General features: G+C 45.6%; 1 pseudogene; it reads right to left on the bottom strand.

Annotated features, from left to right (window-relative positions):
- Nucleotides 1-15,220: 15,220 nt before the first annotated feature.
- LOC136642603 (5S ribosomal RNA) lies at nt 15,221-15,342 on the bottom strand (annotated as a pseudogene).
- Between the last annotated feature and the right edge of the window lie 4,249 nt (nt 15,343-19,591).

Raw genomic sequence — 19,591 nt, 5'->3', positions numbered from 1 at the left:
ACACAATAGGACTTACTTCTGAGTAAACCTGCTTAAGATGCCTATAATTTCCAGACAGTCCTCTTTACCTAGAAAGTCAGTTTTATACCCATTAATAAAATTCAGGTGGAACGTCTGTCCTTACAAGATTCATGCCAAGAACATTCAAATAGTTGTTGGGCAATTCCAAAGGAATGTGAGTTCCAGTGAGCAATCACTTTTAGATGTCAAACTTCATAAGCAGACTATATGCAATAAATCATCTGAAACAGCTTGAAGGACAATATGACTGCACAATACATGAAAACACTCTCCAATCTTCGTAGCAAATCCTGGAACTTTAGGTAGGTATTTTAACATTCTTTTTCTGTTCGCAAAAAAGTATTGACTGATCTTCTCATAAAGCAGAGACCAAGACCAAAGGAGGACTGGATGAAGTTGTAGCTTAGTTGTTGATATACTCAATGCAAATTCCTCAGTTAAACAGGGACTTCACAGTCTCTACAGATTACTGTATTTGATATTTGAACTATGGCTGTTAGAAACACTATTAGCCATAGGCCAGGTAACAGGGAGATAATGTAAGAAAAATTAACATCTTTACAGGGCTGTATTATTCATAAGGCTGACTAGGGGTCTGTTTTTTGTTTTTTTGCTAGAGCACTGTAACCAGCACCCCAGGGCTCCAATGGTTAAAGGCACTTTGCACTCTGCAAATTGTGAATAGAATTCATCAGGAGCCCCTCAAAATGAATATAGGGTTACGTACTGGGGTCTAGTACCTACTGTACCAGGGTCAGGCTGTCAGCTGTAGTGGGGTGAAAGACTGAAGTGCTGGAGGGGGAACGAAATAATTTGAAAGCCTATGGCCCCAGCCATAGGTTAATATGGCCCTGCATCTTTAGAAGAATGTGGGTGATTTTCTTTTATTCACTTATCAGTTAGAGTTAAATTTAGTTACCATTCACTTTTAGAGGTTGTGTGTTTGTAACTTTAACATGTATTCCCTTCCTTAGTAAAATAAAGAACTGAGCTCCTGGTTATGACTCCATTCTGCAGGCAGCAAGGATTAGACTTCATTGTTCTCAGCAGTCTAGGCATGCTAAGGAAAATAAAATCTCAACACCAAGTGTGTGGACAGAATACATCCCCATTTGCCTCATCCATTCAGAGCATGGCATCTATGGTTTTCTTCATTCAGTCAGACTATGCTGATTTTTCATTCCACTGCCATGTGGGAGCTTGTCATGTGAATGTTAATGGCACATGCAGAAGTCTGTATGGCTCCGATAGTCAACTGTCATCACCATATGAAGCTGCTTTATACAGAATTGGAGTATTGGAACATATACGTCAATATTGTCAAAGCTGGCTGGCAGCAGCTCTCCAGAATTTCAGGTTGCAGTCCTGTTGACACTTACCTGGGAGTAAGCCCCACTGACTATAATGGGATTTATTCTGGGTAGACATGCATAGGATAGGGCTGTCAGTCAGGGATCTTTCGCACTCCTACCTGGAGCTATACCCCTTCACTTGAAACATGGCCATTCTGGTGGCATGTGGAAAGCTGACTACTATGGATGGCATAAACATTCTCGTGGTAGTAGTAGTACTGTACTTGTGTGTGTCCATGAGCTTGTGTGTCTCCATGAGTGTCCCCTCCACTTGGGCATTGTCCAAGATGATTCACAGTTCTCCTTCCTATGGAATCTGGGAGGCTGGATACAAGACGAAGCCTGCACAACCACCAGCATGAGGTGTGTCATTGGGTAGACTCAGAGTAGTTTTGATGGAAGGGTTGATGCCCATCTAGATCCTCCTCCTTCTCGGAACTGCCTCACAGAGTTGATAGCTGGCCTTTATTCAGAATAGGAGGCAACCAGAGGCTCTTGGCTTCTTGCTCTCTAACCTGCTGGAGTTTTTAACGCTCATCATGGATTAGAGTTTTTAAAGCTCTAACTACAGTCATTGCAGGCTCCATTCATCTCCTCCTCTCCAGCTTAAACCAAATGCAGCATCCCAGTTGTGGCAGCAGAAGCAGCAACTTTGGTATCTCAGAATGGCAGTACTTTGACAGATGCAGGACAATTAAGAATGGGGCCTGCAGGGCCTGCAGGGAGCCCTAGACAGAAGTCTCTCTTTGTGGAGGTATAGCTAAAACTCAAGACTGTCATACTGAAAAGCATGGCTGTCATGTGTCAAAATGATTTTGAGAACAGGCCCAGGGGAAGAACATTTCCCATAACAGCTTCATTTTTGCATTTGCTTCCCATGCTGACATTTTTCATGACTAACAAAACCCATATTCTGTTTGCTTCTGCTTGTTGTCACCATCTTGCATAGCATCTAAGAGGTGTCAGCAAGGATAAACATCCTCAGGTCCATCTGGTTTATAAAAAGCAAATTAGCATATAAAACTCAAACCAGGGTAGGTAAAACTGGACTGGATGCAGCAATTTCCTTCCTGATGGTCTCTCGCGAGTTGCAACATTTATCTATGAGCACGATTCCCTTCTGCAGAAGCCACTTCCATGTTGATAAACCACAAGCTCATTATCCCCAAGTTACGAAAGAGAAGGCCTTTTCCAACTCTTACCCCACAAGACTGCCATCAAACAAACACCTTCCTTGACGCCACTCTCCAGTGTATTTTTCCATCCCCTCTCCCTACGTTACTCTTGTTTGAAACATATTTCTTCATCCTTGATTCCAAGAGTCCATAACGACCTCATGACTTTGCTGCACAAAAAGAGTTCTGGACTTATAAAGAGGCCAGTTAGATGCCAGAACCAAGAAAGCTGTGTGGAAACTAGTTCCCCAGAGACAGGTTAAGAGACTGATTTAATTAGCGCAAGCAGCCCGTTAAGAGCTGCCAAACACTGTTCCCAGTTGACACTCTCCAGACTTTTGTCAGGCGAGCTCTGGCTGTCATCACCAAACCTTGTGTTCTTCTGACATAGCCGTACCACTCTTTGGGGAGACAGGCTTGTCCAGGCCTGTTCAACTCCAACCCCCTTCTCAGGGTCTCAGCTAAGGTACTGGGGCTGGTTTGTACTTGTTTGCTGCCATCTTGGAGATGTGGGGAAGGCTACAATGTCAAAACTAACTCAGGAGCAGTCACAGTGGGAAACCTTCTTCTTTTTCCCCCAGTGTCATTTTATAGTTCCCAAATGTCCTGTCCACTCACATTGCATTGGGAGCAGAGACAGCCAGATATGGTTAAATAGCACTGAGGGAAGAATGACATGGCCTGCTGCCACCGCCTGCTCCCCACTGCCTCCCCGTAAGCCTTCCTATTGGGTCTCCAGTCAAGAAAGCTAATCAGGAACTATTAGGCAATGGATGGGCAAGAGTCCACCGCAGTCACTCAACTGCAGGTGGCAGCATAAAGCAGGATTATTTGGGGCTATCTGCTTCCCGGTTTGGGGGTACTATGAGGGGGCTGATGGCATGCACAATTGGGGAAACCTGCAGAACTTTTTCCCAAGAGCCCCTCCTCAAAAAACTGGAGCCACAAATAATAGCACTGCTCAGGGGATGGCCTGGCAGCAGGGCCTAGGAGAGGGGGGTAAAGGGGGTAATTTGTACCTGGGCCCAGGGCAAAAAGGGGGGCCCAGGACCCAAAGGAGGGGCCCAGAAATTTCCTGGGATCTGACATTTTCCTATCTACTCAGATTTGTTGCCCGTATGGGATGCTTGGGACATTACCATGACTGGGGATGCTGGGGACACCACTGATGCCACACGGGTGGGTAGACCTATGCTCCAAAGACTTTTCCAGCTGTCTCTACCCTCCCCTCACCATGCTTCACCCTTCCCTGCCCCTATTCTGCTCACCTGTCACCACCCTCCCCTGCTCTGTTTCACTCTCCCCCCCCCCTTTGTAAGCGGGCCCAAAAGAAATTTTGTATCCCCTGATTAAATTCCTCTCAGAGGCCCTGCCTGGCAAAACCAAAAACAAGGTACATGTGCTGTTTCTCACCTGGTTAGTGGATTCCTTCTCATCTCATCAAGGCCCTGGGATGCTGCCCCAGTTCTTAGTGGGATGAGTGTCCACTAGCAAGATAAGCACATCCTGGGCCATCCTCACTTCCTGAGTGACATTGCTTTGGAAATTGTTCTAGTCAGGTAAAAAGCAGCATGTAAGGTGCCATTTCTCACCTTGCAGGTCCTGCAATGAAATGAGATCACCGGAAATGACAAGCTCCTGCCACGTAAAGATTTGCAGGCCAAATGGGGTGCAGGGATGGGGGAGGGTGGTGGGGCCACAGAAATGGAAGTCAGTAGCCAGTGGGCTGCCAAGTAGCAAACCTTGTGTTATATAAAATGACAAAGGCAACCTAGTAATATGGAGTTAGCAAGGGACAAAACCCAGACAAAACCCATTGACTTCCTTTTAGGACAAAAGTTCCAACAGGAACTTTTAGGAAGTTCCAACAGGAACTTTTAGGAAGTTCCAACAGGAACTGTTGTTGTTAACTGTCATAAATGTGGAAAGGATAGATTAGATAGAGTTACAAATGGATTTCTTCCTTTCTTCAAGCCACTGAGTTTAGTTATATTCAGAAACTCAAACGAGATAGCATCTTATTTCATCTAAGCATTTAATTTCATGTGTTGTACAGCTTTAAGGGAAAGTCTTGCCCCCATTCCACTGCTCCTCCATTTCTTTGCCTGTGCATTTGAGAAATTTCTGCTTTACATAGGGAGCAATTCCAACTCCATCCTATGACCCAGCAGCACCTGGGATAGAGATCTTAGAATGAAACCCAAAAGCACCAGTGCAGCATCATAACTTGTGACTCTGGGAGCTGACTCCTAAGCAGCCCAATCCTAAGCAAGTCTACTCAAAAGTAAGCCCCAATAGGTTCCATGGGGCTTACTCCCAGGAAGAGACCCAGGAAGAGACTCCCAGGAAGAGACCCTGGCCTCTGAGCGGCCCGCTTGGAGGCAGGCTGTGCAGCATGGCCTTTCCCAGTTTGAAGAGACACTTTGCCAACAGTCTGAGGCTAAGAGGCAAAGAAGGAAGGCCCATAGTCAGGGAGACAGACCAGGGACAGACTGCACTTGCTCCCGGTGTGGAAGGAATTGTCACTCCCGGATTGGCCTTTTCAGCCACACTAGACGCTGTGCCAGAACCACCTTTCAGAGCGCGATACCATAGTCTTTCGAGACTGAAGGTTGCCAATACAATACTTCCAGGAAAGTGTGCATAGGATTGCAGCCTCAGTCATCACATTGACAGAACAGTGATATCCTGATCACTGACTTTGTCACCAGTAGATGTGGCCTAATAACCATATGGAAAATGGTAACATGGATATGAAATTTTCATGGGAGAGGGAGAACTGTAGATGATTCCCCTACCTGTATTCTGAGATGCAAGCGGAACTAGAAACCCTTGCTCTGCAGCCAGACAGATTGGTGAAGAACAGCTTCCCAAATAGGCAGACAGAGGAACTCCATTAATACTGGAACTCCAACTAAATGTGACTTGGGAGCTGCAGGACCAGAACCTTCAACATTTTGAAAAAACTGTATAGCAGCTGTATGGAGGGAAGGGGTGCTTTGGGGGAGAGAGGTATCTGGTGCAGCAGGCAGATTTCTGAGGATTTCACCATTCATTTTTTAAAAAGAGCATGACTGTACTTCTTGAGGTAGTTGAAATATTGATGTACCACTTCTGAATCCCATCTTTCCTTCAGGGAGTTCAGAATGGTAAACAGGGAGTTTTCTTTGCTCCCTATTATTTCTACAACAATCCTACAAAATAGGTTAGGCTGACAAATAGTGGCAGTTGCAAGGTCATTCAGTAAGATTTATTTTTACAGTGAGAATTTCAGCTGATATATCCTCATTCCACACTCTAGCCACTACTTTTCTCTCTGGCAGCATAACCTCATATGTATCTACTCAAAAGTATCTTGGAGTTCAATGAGGCTTACTCTCAGGTACGTGGGTATAGGATTGTAGCCTGAAATGCTTCAGTGCTTGGGCAACCTACATCTCATCGTGGTTAGCGCCCCCTTTCCCATGGCCACTACCAGCCCAATAATGAGGTGAGGTGGTGGGTTACATCAGCGGCTGTTTGAAGATTTGGGGTGTGCTTCACCTTGAGTCTGCTGCCACGGCCACCACTTCCCTCCAGCCTGCCAAAGCCACAGTAATCCACTTCCTGCTTGCTCGATCTGGTCATTCCACTGCTTATCTTAATCCTCACACAGTTGCCTTAAAGCTAGAAGTACAGAACTTCTGGCTTTATTTGCAGGGATAGAGCAGATGAAGGAGCTCCTTCATTCACACCATCCCTTTACAGAAAACTGGAAGTCTCCACTTTGGGGTTTGGTGAAAGGGCATGAGGAGCACAGGAAGGGGCTCCTTCTCCCTCCCCCCCCATCCACCACCACCCCAAGCACCACGACACAGGCAGCAGCCACAGCCTCTGCGTCAGGAGGTCCTCCAGGTTGTGCTGCCTCATGGCCTCCAATCACAAAATCCTCACTAGTCTGGGATTTCTCTCCCACACCAATGTCTCCTTCCATCATACTGCTCTTTGGGGGGAAATGCCAAATTCTGCTAAAATGCACATACTGGGTTGAGAACATAGCGACCAAACCTGTGCAAGAATAAGCACACATTCATCAATGTTATTTATTTGGAGCCTAGATTCCAAGTCTCCTTGGCTCAGGACTTGGTTTTCTTACAGCGCTCTGTAGAACAGACTCCCCAGATTGAGAGCGGGGTTTATTTTGACGTGATGCATATATTTTGCATAACTTCTATAATATACACCACACAGGCAGTTGCTCCATCCGCTTGCTTTTAGATTTGGGGCCTAATCCAAGGGCCAAAAAAAATAAAAAAATGATTGGATCAGTTCTCATTGACTTCAGTGAACTCTTGTGGGTCAAACCTTTGGTGGAAGGAGATGGACATGCAGCACTTAACTGAGGTCATTATTGGTTTGGGGGTTCATGTTAAAATGCAAGAATTGTCTAAGCAGAATGAAGGGCAGCAGCTGAAAAAATATAACCTGTATGGAATAATTGATCTGCTGGACTGTGCAGCTGGCTTTCTTTGTGAGCAGATCCAAAGTTCTCAAATTTACTCATTATTCCAAGAATCACTGGCAAATTTCTTTCTGCAAACATCCCCTGAGAGTTCTTTGTGAATGCCTGAAGTGCACGCTGCTTCAGTTACACACATATCCGGTTGCACACATCTTGGCTGGAACTATCTAAACACAACACAAATTCCAAATACTACAACTTGACTGTACAATTTGAAGTGCACTTTCACAAAACAGTTGATCTTCACATATTCTGCAAAGCTCAGTCAATTACACCATTTGAGGGTGAAGAGAAAATAGCCACAGGTATTGTGGCATCCGGCCTGAGCCTGTTCAGCTCTCCGTTTTGACACAGGAAATTCTCAACAAAACACATACTATAAGATGAGCCCAGAACAGAGTTGTACTTGGGAGAGCCCCAGCTCCAAGGGCGGCTCAGCCATAAGGCAAGTTGAAGCTTTCATCTTAGGTCTTGTCTCAATATCTACATTGTGAGCCTCATGGGACAGGGACCTGTCCTCATTTTTTTGTGAAGTGCCATGAATGTAGATGACATTATGTAAATAAATGACAATAATGCATTGAATGAACTTCAATGATTCCTTTATCTCCTCCAACAGGTTAATCTCTAAGCATTGACACCAGTGGGAGAGTGACTGGGGCACACAGAATTGGGGAGTTCTAGCTGATGGCACCCTTTCTTAGGGAACAGGAAGTACATTTGCCACTCTGAGTGAGCACTTGGTCATAACATTTGCTGCAGCTGCTACCCATTGTTCGTTCCCATTCCCATCCCCATCCCCATCCCCATGTCTTCCTGTAAGCAACTGAACAGCCATGACACTTCCAGAAGCAAGGATGTTCCTTGCCCCCAGTGTCATGCAGACCACAAGCAGGAACTACAGTAGAAATGGCAGGAGTGCAAATCAAAAAACCAACTGTTCCTGTGGAGGGTAGCCACTTCCCTGGCTCCTGGGCCTTAAGAAATGCATGTCTGACAGGTGCAGCGGGTACAGCACAACTGAACTACCATTTTGAGGAATGCTCATGTTTCTCTGCAGCATGTAAGGGACAGGGTCCAGAAAGACCCCACTTCCTTGGTTCTAGCCCTTTGCTCTAGGATTTGACTCATTCTCTGAAGAATCTAATACCCTGACATTTCAAACCCAGAGACCTGGCAACCTTAGGTTGGGGAACATGTGAAACTGCCTTTTGGTTTATTAACATAATTACCCTATACGTGTCTACTCAGAAGTAAGTCCTATATTGAGTTCAATGGGATGTACTCACAGGTAAGTGTGTATAGGTTTAGGCTGTCACCTGTGCTGAAAGTTTCAGAGAGGGAACTTTCCAGACCTACCTGGCAATGCCAGAGATTGAACCTGGGACCTTTTGCATGCAAAGCAGTTGCTCTACCACTGAGCTATGCCCACATCCCTGTAAGGGGGAGGAAGAACCCACCTCCGAAGTAACTCTGAAGCAATAGAGTACAATACACTGAGCTAATTTGATGAGCTCTTCCACCACCACCACCACCACCACCACCCCCCAGGCCAGGAGTAATGGTATATAGCTTATATTTGTTCATTAAACTCTGGCTTCTTTTCCCCCATAGTGGAATTTGATTTCACAAGAGCAACTTTCTCTTGTGAAAGTTGGTTCAACAAAGTTGGCTTTAAATGTGCCCTTAAACATTTGGGCACAAATTTGCATACATCCTTAAGGTGGTCTTGTCAGAGTCTCTTCTAGCCAGTATACCTGCTACTCCTTGAGGCCCCTTCTCACCTTTCTGCCAGCAGAACAGCATTATGAAATCCTCTGTTAAAGCTGTAACAATAATTAAAATAATTTTTAGCAGTGACACCACGAACTGCAAAGAGGGCTGGAAAGGGGAAATTCATCTGGCCAGCTTTATGTGTCACGTGCAATTACAGCCCAGTCATTTTTGCTGGGAGAAAAATGCAGTGAGGTCATCTGTGAAAATAGAATTTCCGTGAGTAATACTTTGAACTAATCTTTGTGGCCATGGTTACTCTGTGCCACTCACACTTTGCCCAGATGACATAAGGTCTTGGCCAGGGTTCCTGGGGAACAGAAGGGGATGGAGCCGGCTGCCTGGTTCTGCTGTGCTACCAGCACATTGTATTTCCTGGGTTTCTTTGCAAATCACCTCATTGCTTTGCTTCTATGCTGTGCAAGTGGCTCACACAAAAGCAGGCATGTCCCGTCTGTCAAAGACATCAAGTTAGGAAGCTGGGAATGTGAGACAAAGAGAGTTTCTGAGAAGCACATGTCAGTTTGTCTCCCCACAGGGTGTCTCCAGCATTCCACACCTGTGCCTGTCAAAACTCCTGAGCAGGCCCTCATCTGCACCCCCACTAGCAGTCTGTCCCAGAAATCCGAATTAATCAGTTTGTTAGACTCCAGGCATGCTTTCACCTCTCTGAGGCACAGATTCTGCAAATGGAAAGTTTATGTGCAAGGATTTCTTTCTGTCTTTCTAACTCACAGCCAAATGCAAAGCTTTGTTGCCTCACTTTCTACAGCACTGCAAGAGAAAGCTCAGCTTTTCCATTAGGGAGGACACTGTAGAGAGCAGGGATAAGATGCTGGCTGGTTAGATGTAGATCAGTATAAGGCTGCAGCAATTTTGCAGCCGGCACCCCTCCAAACATTTATGGCAGAACAATTTATTCAGTTTTTGTATGGATAAAGAGGGATGGCCTTAATAAGTACAAAATGGATAACTGAAAATCCGTATATTGAAGGGACTTATAAAGGTATATATTGAGACTCAATATGCCCTTTAAGGAGGAGAGTGAACCATCTTTGTGATTCAGACTGCCTGTGATTAGTCATCCCCAGTGTAATTCTTTTCTGAAAATCTGAGCGAAAAAAGCATTATGGAGTTATAATGCTCACCTGGTATTCGAAGTGAACATCACAAATTCTCAAGGTCATATTTCTAAGTTCCCCTGGGGGCTGGGGATAAGAATAGGCCCTCAGTTTGACTGTACTTGTCATAAGAGGCGACTAAACAGCCACCAGGTAGATGGGACTCGTCAGCCTGGGAAGGCAGCTCAACTGAGAGAAGGAAAACTCTGATCCCAAACCTCCACTGCCTTGTGGCTACATCCAGTTATGGAAAAGGCTTCAGGAGTCAACCTCGAGGCAAAATCCGGAGCCGGAGTCCCTGAGGCAGTTCATGGCTGAACACAGTCACGTTCTGGCAACTCCTGCGACGCCGCTGGAACCAACCGTATTGGCCTCTGCCTTTCCATTGGACCATTTCAGCGACGTGGAGAGGGGGGATTTGCTGCATGGGTAACAGCCTATCCTCCATACCTACTTTACCCAGGCTTCACGCACTGGAGAGGACACTGTTCCAGAACCACCATTCAGAGCGTGACGCCATAGTCTTCCGAGACTGAAGGATGCCAACAAGATTTCTAAGTTAAGAAATATGAGTTGTGTCAACATCACTTACAATGAGAGAGAATGGCACTGTTCTCTCTTTATATACAAATATATATGCTGAGTATGGAAGAGCAAGCACACACCCAGACAGACCATTTTAACTCTGTAAAGCCCTCTTCTTTCAGTCAGTTGCAAAGTTGAGATTTCTGTCTCCTTTACTGGTTGCATTCAAACTCCTAATTGTTTCTCTTGTGCCACCTCCACCACCACCACAGATGAATTTTGTGTCTAATACCTTGTGATCACTAATAAAAAAACAGCAAGATTCGTTTTAAAAAGAATCTCCTAGTCACCAATAACCCCTTAAAGCAGTGGTTCTCACACTTTTAGCACCGGGACCCACTTTTTAGAATGAGGATCTGTCAGGACCCACTGCAAGTGATGTCATGGCTGGAAGCGACGTCATCAAGCAGGAACATTTTTAACAATCCTCAGCTGCAATCCTACCAACACATACCCAGGAGTAAGCCCCATTGACTATCATCGTTAAAAGCATATACAGAGTAGCCTGTTTAAAGTACAGACCTGTAACATTTCTCCAAATGCACATACCATGATAGCATCAAGTATAATATATTAAAAATAAAATATTGAAGTGAATGGGGACCCACCTGAAATTGGTTCGCGACCCAGTGGGTCCCGACTCACAGTTTGAAAAACACTACCTTAAAGAATTATCTTTAAATACATGCTAACTGATTTGCCTAAGAAAAGGTCAAAGAGAAAGACTTTAAAAACTGCAACTTCTCTTAAAATATTTTGCTTTTCTTTTCATTTAAATGTAAATATATCCAAGTGTGTCTTTGAGTCTTGCTGTGAATCTTGCCCTTTTCCAGTGAAACTATTTTGCCCTTTTTATGGAAATCTGAAATGGTTTCTCTGACCAACAAATAACCCTTTGGCTCCTCTCTCTTCTTTATTCCCATATTCAGTCTGGCACCAACTCATGCCAGTTCTCCCTGTACATTTATTTATTTATTTATTTATTTATTTATTCATTCATTCATTCATTCATTCATTCATTCAGCCTATGGCATATAATACATGGACCTATATAACAACTAGATCAAATATCAATGTCCAGTTCATCCAGCCATTCAAGGACAGAGTTACCCTCATTGAAAAAGTCAGACCATGGGCCAGTATACGCCTTCCGTTTGCAACCTGACACAGTGTGGTTTGGCAGGAGAACCTACTGTGGGGTAGATGCTAGCCCCCACTTAAACACTGAATCCTGGCAAACACCATGTAGGGTACGGATCCTGTTCAAAGTTTTCCAGTGCTGGCGAGGCAAGTCGAAACCTGGCACTTTAAGTGTAGGATTGTCTATATATCTATCTGTTTCTGGGTGTTCAACTGCCCATTTAATTTTCAGTTGGGCATTGATGTTGAAATTATTGTGCAGATGTTGTGCGAGTGCCAGAGAAGCCTTCCTGGGTTGAAGCCTACCAATTGATAGATAAGGAAGATTGGCATGCACTGGTAAAAGCGGGTTGTTGGTGATTGTTCTATATTCTTTCACTCTAAAGCCTCTTGTCTCTATAGGGCTAGGGGTGCTATGTGGCTCAAAACGGGGAGCCAATAGATAGGAGTGGGTCTTATACAGCCACTTATGATCCTCACAGCTTCATTTAATCTGGCATCAATCTTGCTAGCATGACAGCTGTGAAGCCATACTGGAGCACAGTATTCTGCTGCGGAGTAGATCAATCCTAATGCTGATGTTCTGAGAGTGGTGGCTGAAGCTCCCCATCTTGTACCTATTAATTTCTGGAGTATGTTGCTCCTGGTATTGATTTTTGTGGCCCTGTTCTCGAAGTGTGACTTATAAGAGATCCCTTGTTTCCCTGTACAATACTGCAGGAATCCAGCCTTACGTTCTGACCCCTGGACAAAAACTCTAGTTCCCACCTTGGTGATCCCTCACACCGCAACCTGTGATCGTCTACTGCGACCTCCTCCTCACTGATCCTCCACTGGCTTATCTCAGCCCCTTTACCTTCATCCAGCACTCTGCTGCCAAATCATTCACTTATCTCATCACTCTGGCCGCATCACCTTCCTTCTTAAATTCCTTCACTGTCTCCCCGCCAATTCCAAATGCAACCCAAGCTTCTTGATCCTCCAGCTCCATGACCCGCCCCCAACTATCTAAAGCAGTGGTTTCCAACCTTTCTAGAGGCTCTAGACCAGCCATTTTCAACCTTTTTCAGCTCACAGCACACTGTCAAGGCACTAAAATTGTCAAGGCACACTCCCAGTTTTTTACTTACATTAAATTACTACATTACAATTAATTTTTAATTAATATAATTAATACAGTTAAATCATTACATGACAAAGGGCACAATCCTAACCAGGTCTACTCAGAAGTAAGTCCTATTTTGTTCAATGGGGCTTACTCTCAGGAAAGTGTGGTTAGGATTGCAGCCAAAGGGGGGGGCATTGGAGGGGAATGTTCCTGTGGGTCTTACTTCTGAGTAGACATGCCTAGGATTGGGCTTTTGGTTGCACTCTTTTTTCTCAAATACACAAGCAGGCAATTGGCACTTCTCTCTCCTCCTCTCCCCCTCCCACAGGGACATTCCCCCCTATTCTCATAATTGCAGTTAGCATCTCTCCTACTGTCCCTCCCCTCACTCGTCCCCACCTTCCCAAGGTCCAGAATCACTTGCCTCACATTCTCTCTCCCCCCCCCCCCCACTACCAATTGCCTGCTCCTGTATTTCAGAAAAAAGTGTTACCAAAAGCCCAATCACAGGCATGTCTACTCAGAAGTAAGCCCCATAATAGTCAACAGGACTTACTTTCAGGTAAATGAGGATCGGGTTGCAGCCTTCCTCTTGCTCACAGCTGGAGATGCAAAGCAGCAGCTGCTCTTTTTTCCCTGCTGTGGCGTGAGGGTCAAAGCAGCCGCTTCTCCCACACGCGGCTGCTGCCTGCCTCCTCTGGCCCCGTGGCACACCTGAGGCTGCCTCGCAGCACACTAGTGTGCCGTGGCACAATGGTTGAAAACCACTGCTCTAGACTGCAAACCCCTCAGGGCAGGGACTTAATTCTGTGTAAAGCACTATCAAAGCAATATTATGGGTGTTGCTACTGTTGGAAGCCTGGCATGCACTGCTGCTACCAAGACTCTCCCTGAACCGCCTCACCCTCACCTTATCTGGGAGCCACTCAAGCATGTGGAGAGCCTCCCGCTATTTGCATCAGTGGCTCCAAAGCTCACAATCACGGCATGGTTTTCTTGCCACTGGAACATTGCTTACTCTGATGTAGCATGAGATCCATCAGCATAAGCCCATAATAGGATTTGGCTGTTGGTGGTGGTAAGCAGGCCTAAGGGTAGTTAACAGTATGCCGAAGGGTATGGGAAGAAAGAAACAATGGATATTCTTCCTCTGAAAATAGAATAGCTAGCAGGCATCTCTCTCTCTCTCTCTCTCTCTCTCTCTCTCTCTCTCTCTCTCTGTGTGTGCGTGTGCCACTGATGATGAATGAATGTGTATCCCAATCATGGTTTATCATTTGCATGATAATCTGACAAAATAATTCCAAATTAAATCCAAGAGTGCTATCCACATGTTTCAGATAAGGAAGTGGTATTCTTTATGGGAACAGCTGCCCTTCTTTTTAGCTCCATTTTTTTTACCTCCCCCCATTTTTCAGTTCAGAGGGATGTATACTCCAGCACTGGTAAGCACTTCTAAAGAAGCCTAGGGAAGGATTTCTGTAGGTCCCTCACTGTCTCCCCAGTAGCCATACCTCTCTGGAGGTTGCCGTAATGGCCTCTTCTGCTATCATTCTAGTGAGGGCAAAATGCACCTTGTTTGAAGCACTTGTTCACCAGCAGCACCCCACTCCCTAACCTTAGACATCACAAACACAAAGGTCTCTGTTACAATAATTGAGTGTTCACGACTGCAGCTTTGAATCAAAAGTCTCCCTCCTGCTCTGCCCATAGCATTGGAAAGGTCATTGAGACTTCAAGGGAACATTCTTTGAGATCTCGCTTGAACTTTTGTGCAGTATAAGCTTGCAGAGTTTTCTTCACTACTAGCTGAGCTATGTGCCCTCCCCAGCTTTAAAAATAATAGTTGGTCAGTTGTAACTTCTACTTTAAAAAAAATGAAATGTGCTTGAGCATTAAATTCTGACATAACAGAGACAGGCAGATAAAGAGCTTTCAACAACTCATGCCCGGTTAGTCATGGCAGCCATTTTAACATTTTCATCATAATCCACAAATGTCATGTACACACTAAGACGCCTGAGGAATTCTTGGTTTTCCTGCAAAGTGGCCTTTAACAAAATTGCACTGCAGGCATTTTGTAGGAGTGGTGATTGACAGTGTGGTGTTTTTGTACTTTTTAAACACATTTCCCCTCATGCCAAATGCCAGTCACCTGTGTCGATGAAGTCATACTCGCCTCAATAGATACACGACCCTGTCTAGAGGCCTCTTGTTTCAGCTTCATGGGGTGAGGGGGCACAAAGGGGTGGGGGTATGGGGTGGGAGTGCCAAACCCTTTAGATGCTTTTGACAATTAGGAACACAGATTTCCTGCAACTTGAAACTGTAGTGATTCAGTCTGTCCTCCAACTTTTTTGAAGTTATTTTAACATCCAGGATGAAGTGAAGTTGGAACGTTCCCCCATGGTTGGCAACCTTCAGTCTCGAAAGACTATGGTATAAACCTACAGCACCTGGTATTCCCAGGCAGTCTCCCATCCAAGTACTAACCAGGCCTGACCCTGCTTAGCTTCCGAGATCAGACGAGATCGGGCATGTGCAAGGTAACAGTTCCCCCATGAACTAATAGAGATCTCAAGGCTACAGTTTTCAGTGGGATCACAGCAGGGCTGGTGCAAAGCCTCCTGACACCTGAGGTGGCATGACAAATGCTGCCCCCCTTTATCTGATGTGCCAGTCTGCTCTTCCCACTCCCCTATGTGTTAGCTTAGCACTTTCCTCTCCCTCGCCCAGTTCTTCTAGTCCCCCTCTTCCTTTTCCAAACCAGGGAGTAGAAGGAGAAAGATGAGCAATGGAGGCAAGTAGGTAGGTGGAAATGAACACCTCGCACCAATCTGCTGCCTGAAGCGATCACTTCAACTGATCTCACAGGTGGGACAGTCTTGCCACTCAGGGAAGTGGGGCAAGTGTATAACAATATTTGTGCCCATTCGAAGAAGAGGTATTAAGTGCTCCACTTGCCATTACAGCAGTGTGTTTGTTTTTAGTCTAGAAATAGCAGCCCTCAGGGATCTGAAATATGGCTAGGACCTAGTGGATGGTCTGAAGTTCTCGTTTAGGTTAAAACTGTCTCCCGGAGAACAGCTGCCTCATTTAATATAAAGTTTGTCCACCAAACAGCTCTCCACAAGGACCAGGGAACTTGAATCCAAACACCAGGAAAAGTGTTCCCACGAACTGGAATTGACTCTGAACCTAAAATCTCTTGGTTGCCTTGAACTTGTCCCCTTGCCTTGAACCAGATGTCCCCTGGTTCTGGTGTTACACTCTCACATAACACCAGAACCAGGGGACATCCACTAAAATTGAGTGTTGGGAGAGTTAGAACAGACAAAAGAAAATATTTCTGTACTCAGCGTGTGGTCGGTCTGTGGAACTCCTTGCCACAGGATGTGGTGATGGCGTCAAGCCTGGACGCCTTTAAAAGAGGATTGTACAAGTTTCTGGAGGAAAAATCCATTACGGGGTACAAGCCATGATGTGTATGCGCAACCTCCTGATTTTAGAAATGGGTTATGTCAGAATGCCAGATGCAAGGGAGGGCACCAGGATGAGGTCTCTTGTTATCTGGTGTGCTTCCTGGGGCATTTGGTGGGCCGCTGTGAGATACAGGAAGCTGGACTAGATGGGCCAATGGCCTGATCCAGTGGGGCTGTTCTTATGTTCTTAACTTGAACCAGAACAAAACCCTTAAGGATGCAATCCTAATCAACTTTCCAGTACTGGCATAGCTGGCATAGCTTTCCAGTAGAGCATGTACTGCATCCTGCAGTTGGAGGGCAGTAACAGAGGCCTCCTCAAGGTAAGGGAATGTTTGTTCCCTTACCTTGGAGATGCATTGCCCTTCCCCCAGTGCTGGAAAGTTAGTTAGGTTTGCGCCCTAAATGTGATAAGTTGTGACCTCAGCCATGCCTTTGAATAGGAGACCTGTGTGAATAGAAAATTTTCCTTCAGTGTTCAAATCCAGATGCTTGTGTTTTGTTCACTTTAATGTGAGCAGGTATCAAATACGAAACCTCAAAATGCAAACTGCAAAAAACTAAACACTGTTGCGGGTCAGTCATCAAATACTGTCAGACAGCAACCATTAAGTACCAAATACAGAACACAAAAATTATGGGTTATCAAATATTCCATGAATGAATTCAGCAAATGTCTGAACCTCCAGTGAAAATCCAGGGAGTAGAGAATTTTGAGAAGAATTTTGGAAGTAAATTCATTTCGGCGCTACTCGCAAGCTTTGATGCTGTGTGTGTGTGTGTGTGTGTGTGTGCGTGCGTGTGTGTTTCACTCCAGATGAAGAGTCATGTGATTTGTAACAGCCTTTGCTTTTATTAAAAACAGATGTCTTGCGCCTCTGCAGTTGTGGAGAGAGGTTAAGAAACCAGTCCTTCAGACTTTTTGTTTGTTGCCACAAACAAGGAAGATGAAGTTTAGGGGTGGAAAAGATTGCATCGCCCCAATTTTGAGGCTCTCTGCTGTCAGTCACAAGTCTTCCGATGTTCCAAGAGGCTCCAAACGAGTACGGAGGCAGCCTTTGCAATTCTCTTTGAGGAAGCAGGGTCCAAGGCGCTTTTCCTAGCTGTGTGTTCCTGAAACTTCAAAGAACCTATTGATCCAGGTGGAGTGAGCATGGACTGTGCCAGCACTTTGTAATTCTGTTTGACTTTTTTCACTCTAAGGCAGAAATCAGTGAAACAGGGAGGGGTTGCAGAGGAAGGAGTGAGCCTCTGAGCCAAGCCGTTGCAGCAAGGGAATGAGGACTCAGCACTCCTGGCATCTGTTTTCATCTCAGGGAGAGGAGTAGGCAAAGAGATTAGAAAACAAGGGAAAATTGGACTCCAAAGGAGATGCTGAGTTTTATTCCCAGTGAAGTCTAGTAATTGGAGTCCAGGGCCTGGAAATGTGCATTCTGAATTTCCTAGGGAGGGCAAAGGGCAGTCCATAGCCCACCTCTCACTCCCCGTGATAAAAGCAGTGGGGTAGAATGATAACAGAGCTGACAGGCATGCTACTTTTGTATTTGCTTCTCTTCATGCTCTCGTGAGGGAGAAGACATTTTGTCTATCCCAAGTGAAACTAGCAGACAATGCTCAGTTCCCTTGCGTTACATAAGAGGGCAGAAAAGATGGTACTCAGTGGATATTTTGTACCTCAGATGGTGTGGCTCTTCTCTTGACTTGCCTTGACCCTTGCAGGCCTTATCTGGGGTTAGGAATCAGGTAACCCGGGTTGCCAATCTCGCATGGATAGGTAGGCTTGGCCTGGATGCTATACGTGCCATGCCGAACAGGTGGTATGAATTGTAAGATTTCATTTTTGAAAAAGAAAAATAGAAATAGAAAGGTTTTAGCTCTTGTGGAGATGTGTTTCCTAAGGTGTGCACAGAATTCTGCCCAGTCACTTAAGGAAAAACAAGATATAAAATGTCGTATCTGTGGAATGACACATACGGTTGTTGGAACTTCGTTTTTACAGGCAGCTGGAGCAAGAGGCAGCCAACCCACAATGGTTTCTCCAGCCAAGGAAGGAAACAAGAGAAGGAAAGAGCACACAGAGGTTCTTAGGTAACTAGGGCCCAAATCCTAACCAACTTTCCAGCACAGGCATAGCAGTGCTAATGGGGCATGTTCTGCATCTTGCAGTTGAGTGGCACTCATGGTGGCCTCTTCAAAGTAAGGGATTGTTTGTTCCTTTACCTTGGAGCTGCATTGCCCTTATGTCAGTGCTGGAAAGTGGGTTAGGTTGGCAGAAGTCACTTGTGCCAACCCGGGGATGTTGCAAATGTTCCATAAGGCACATTTGTGCCAACTTTAGAGTTATGCTGGCCTCCCTGCGCGGGATCCAGGCCCAGTGGGGTATGTTTGTGCCGGCCAAGCTCAGCTAACGCAGGGGTCTAGGGGGGCATGGGGAGGAGGCAGGGAGAAGGCATTTTGGGGCAGGGAGAGAGTAGGCAGGAAGTGAGAGGCAGAGCCAGGATCTGGCAATTATGCTGGATCCTGACCCTGTTCCCAGGCAGTGTGGAGCAGCCTCTGGTCATTCCGTTCTGCTCAGATTTGCGCCACCTCCTGTGGTGGTGCAGATCCATGTAGACTCATTGGGCCCAGTGCAGTGCAGCACAGCATAAAGGGAAAGTTTTCTCCTTGCCTCAGGTTGTGCCGATTCTGGCCCCAAACTTGCGCTGGATATAGTGCAGGCTTGCTGGCCTGCCTGTTCCAGCACAACTTAGGATTGGGCGGTAAGTAACAGAGGTGGGAAAGAACAGTCAGAGTCAGCAGCAACAAGAGGGAGCAGCAAGGCAATGATGATTGTTTGTCTGCCGGCTCACCCATCCACCAACCCACCCACTCACCATGTCAGCCCTTGCAGAGACCAGTAGCCTGCTGACCATCTCAGAAAAAGTTGTTTTGCTCTGGTGTCTGACTTTGCCCCAAGTCACCGCTCAATTTGTATAATTAGCAAATGGTTTTTATATAATGCAAATTAGGCCATCCAGATTTTAGGAATGAGGATATGGAACCCTAGCTAGGAGGCAGACTTTCCTAAAGATTGATTGTGCTGGAGAGGAGACAACATGTGAACAGAGCTAGATGACACTGAGGGTGTGAATGCTGTCCAATAACGGGGGAGCTATAACCTATCTTGTTAGCTGCTTAAGAGTTTGTTGAATATTTCTCTGTTTTCCAGTCTAAGTAACCTTCTCTTGTACTACTGGAAAGTCCAAGGGAAGGGGCACTAACAGCTCAATCCTGTGCTTCCAGGTGCCCACTGGAGCAGCGGTGCCAAAGTGGCTACCATTGTACCCATTGGGT

The sequence above is a fragment of the Tiliqua scincoides genome, chromosome 2, assembly GCF_035046505.1.
Source record: "Tiliqua scincoides isolate rTilSci1 chromosome 2, rTilSci1.hap2, whole genome shotgun sequence".
Taxonomy (NCBI): domain Eukaryota; kingdom Metazoa; phylum Chordata; class Lepidosauria; order Squamata; family Scincidae; genus Tiliqua; species Tiliqua scincoides.
The sequence above is the reverse complement of the archived record's forward strand: the minus strand, read 5'-3'. Positions and strand labels throughout refer to the sequence as shown.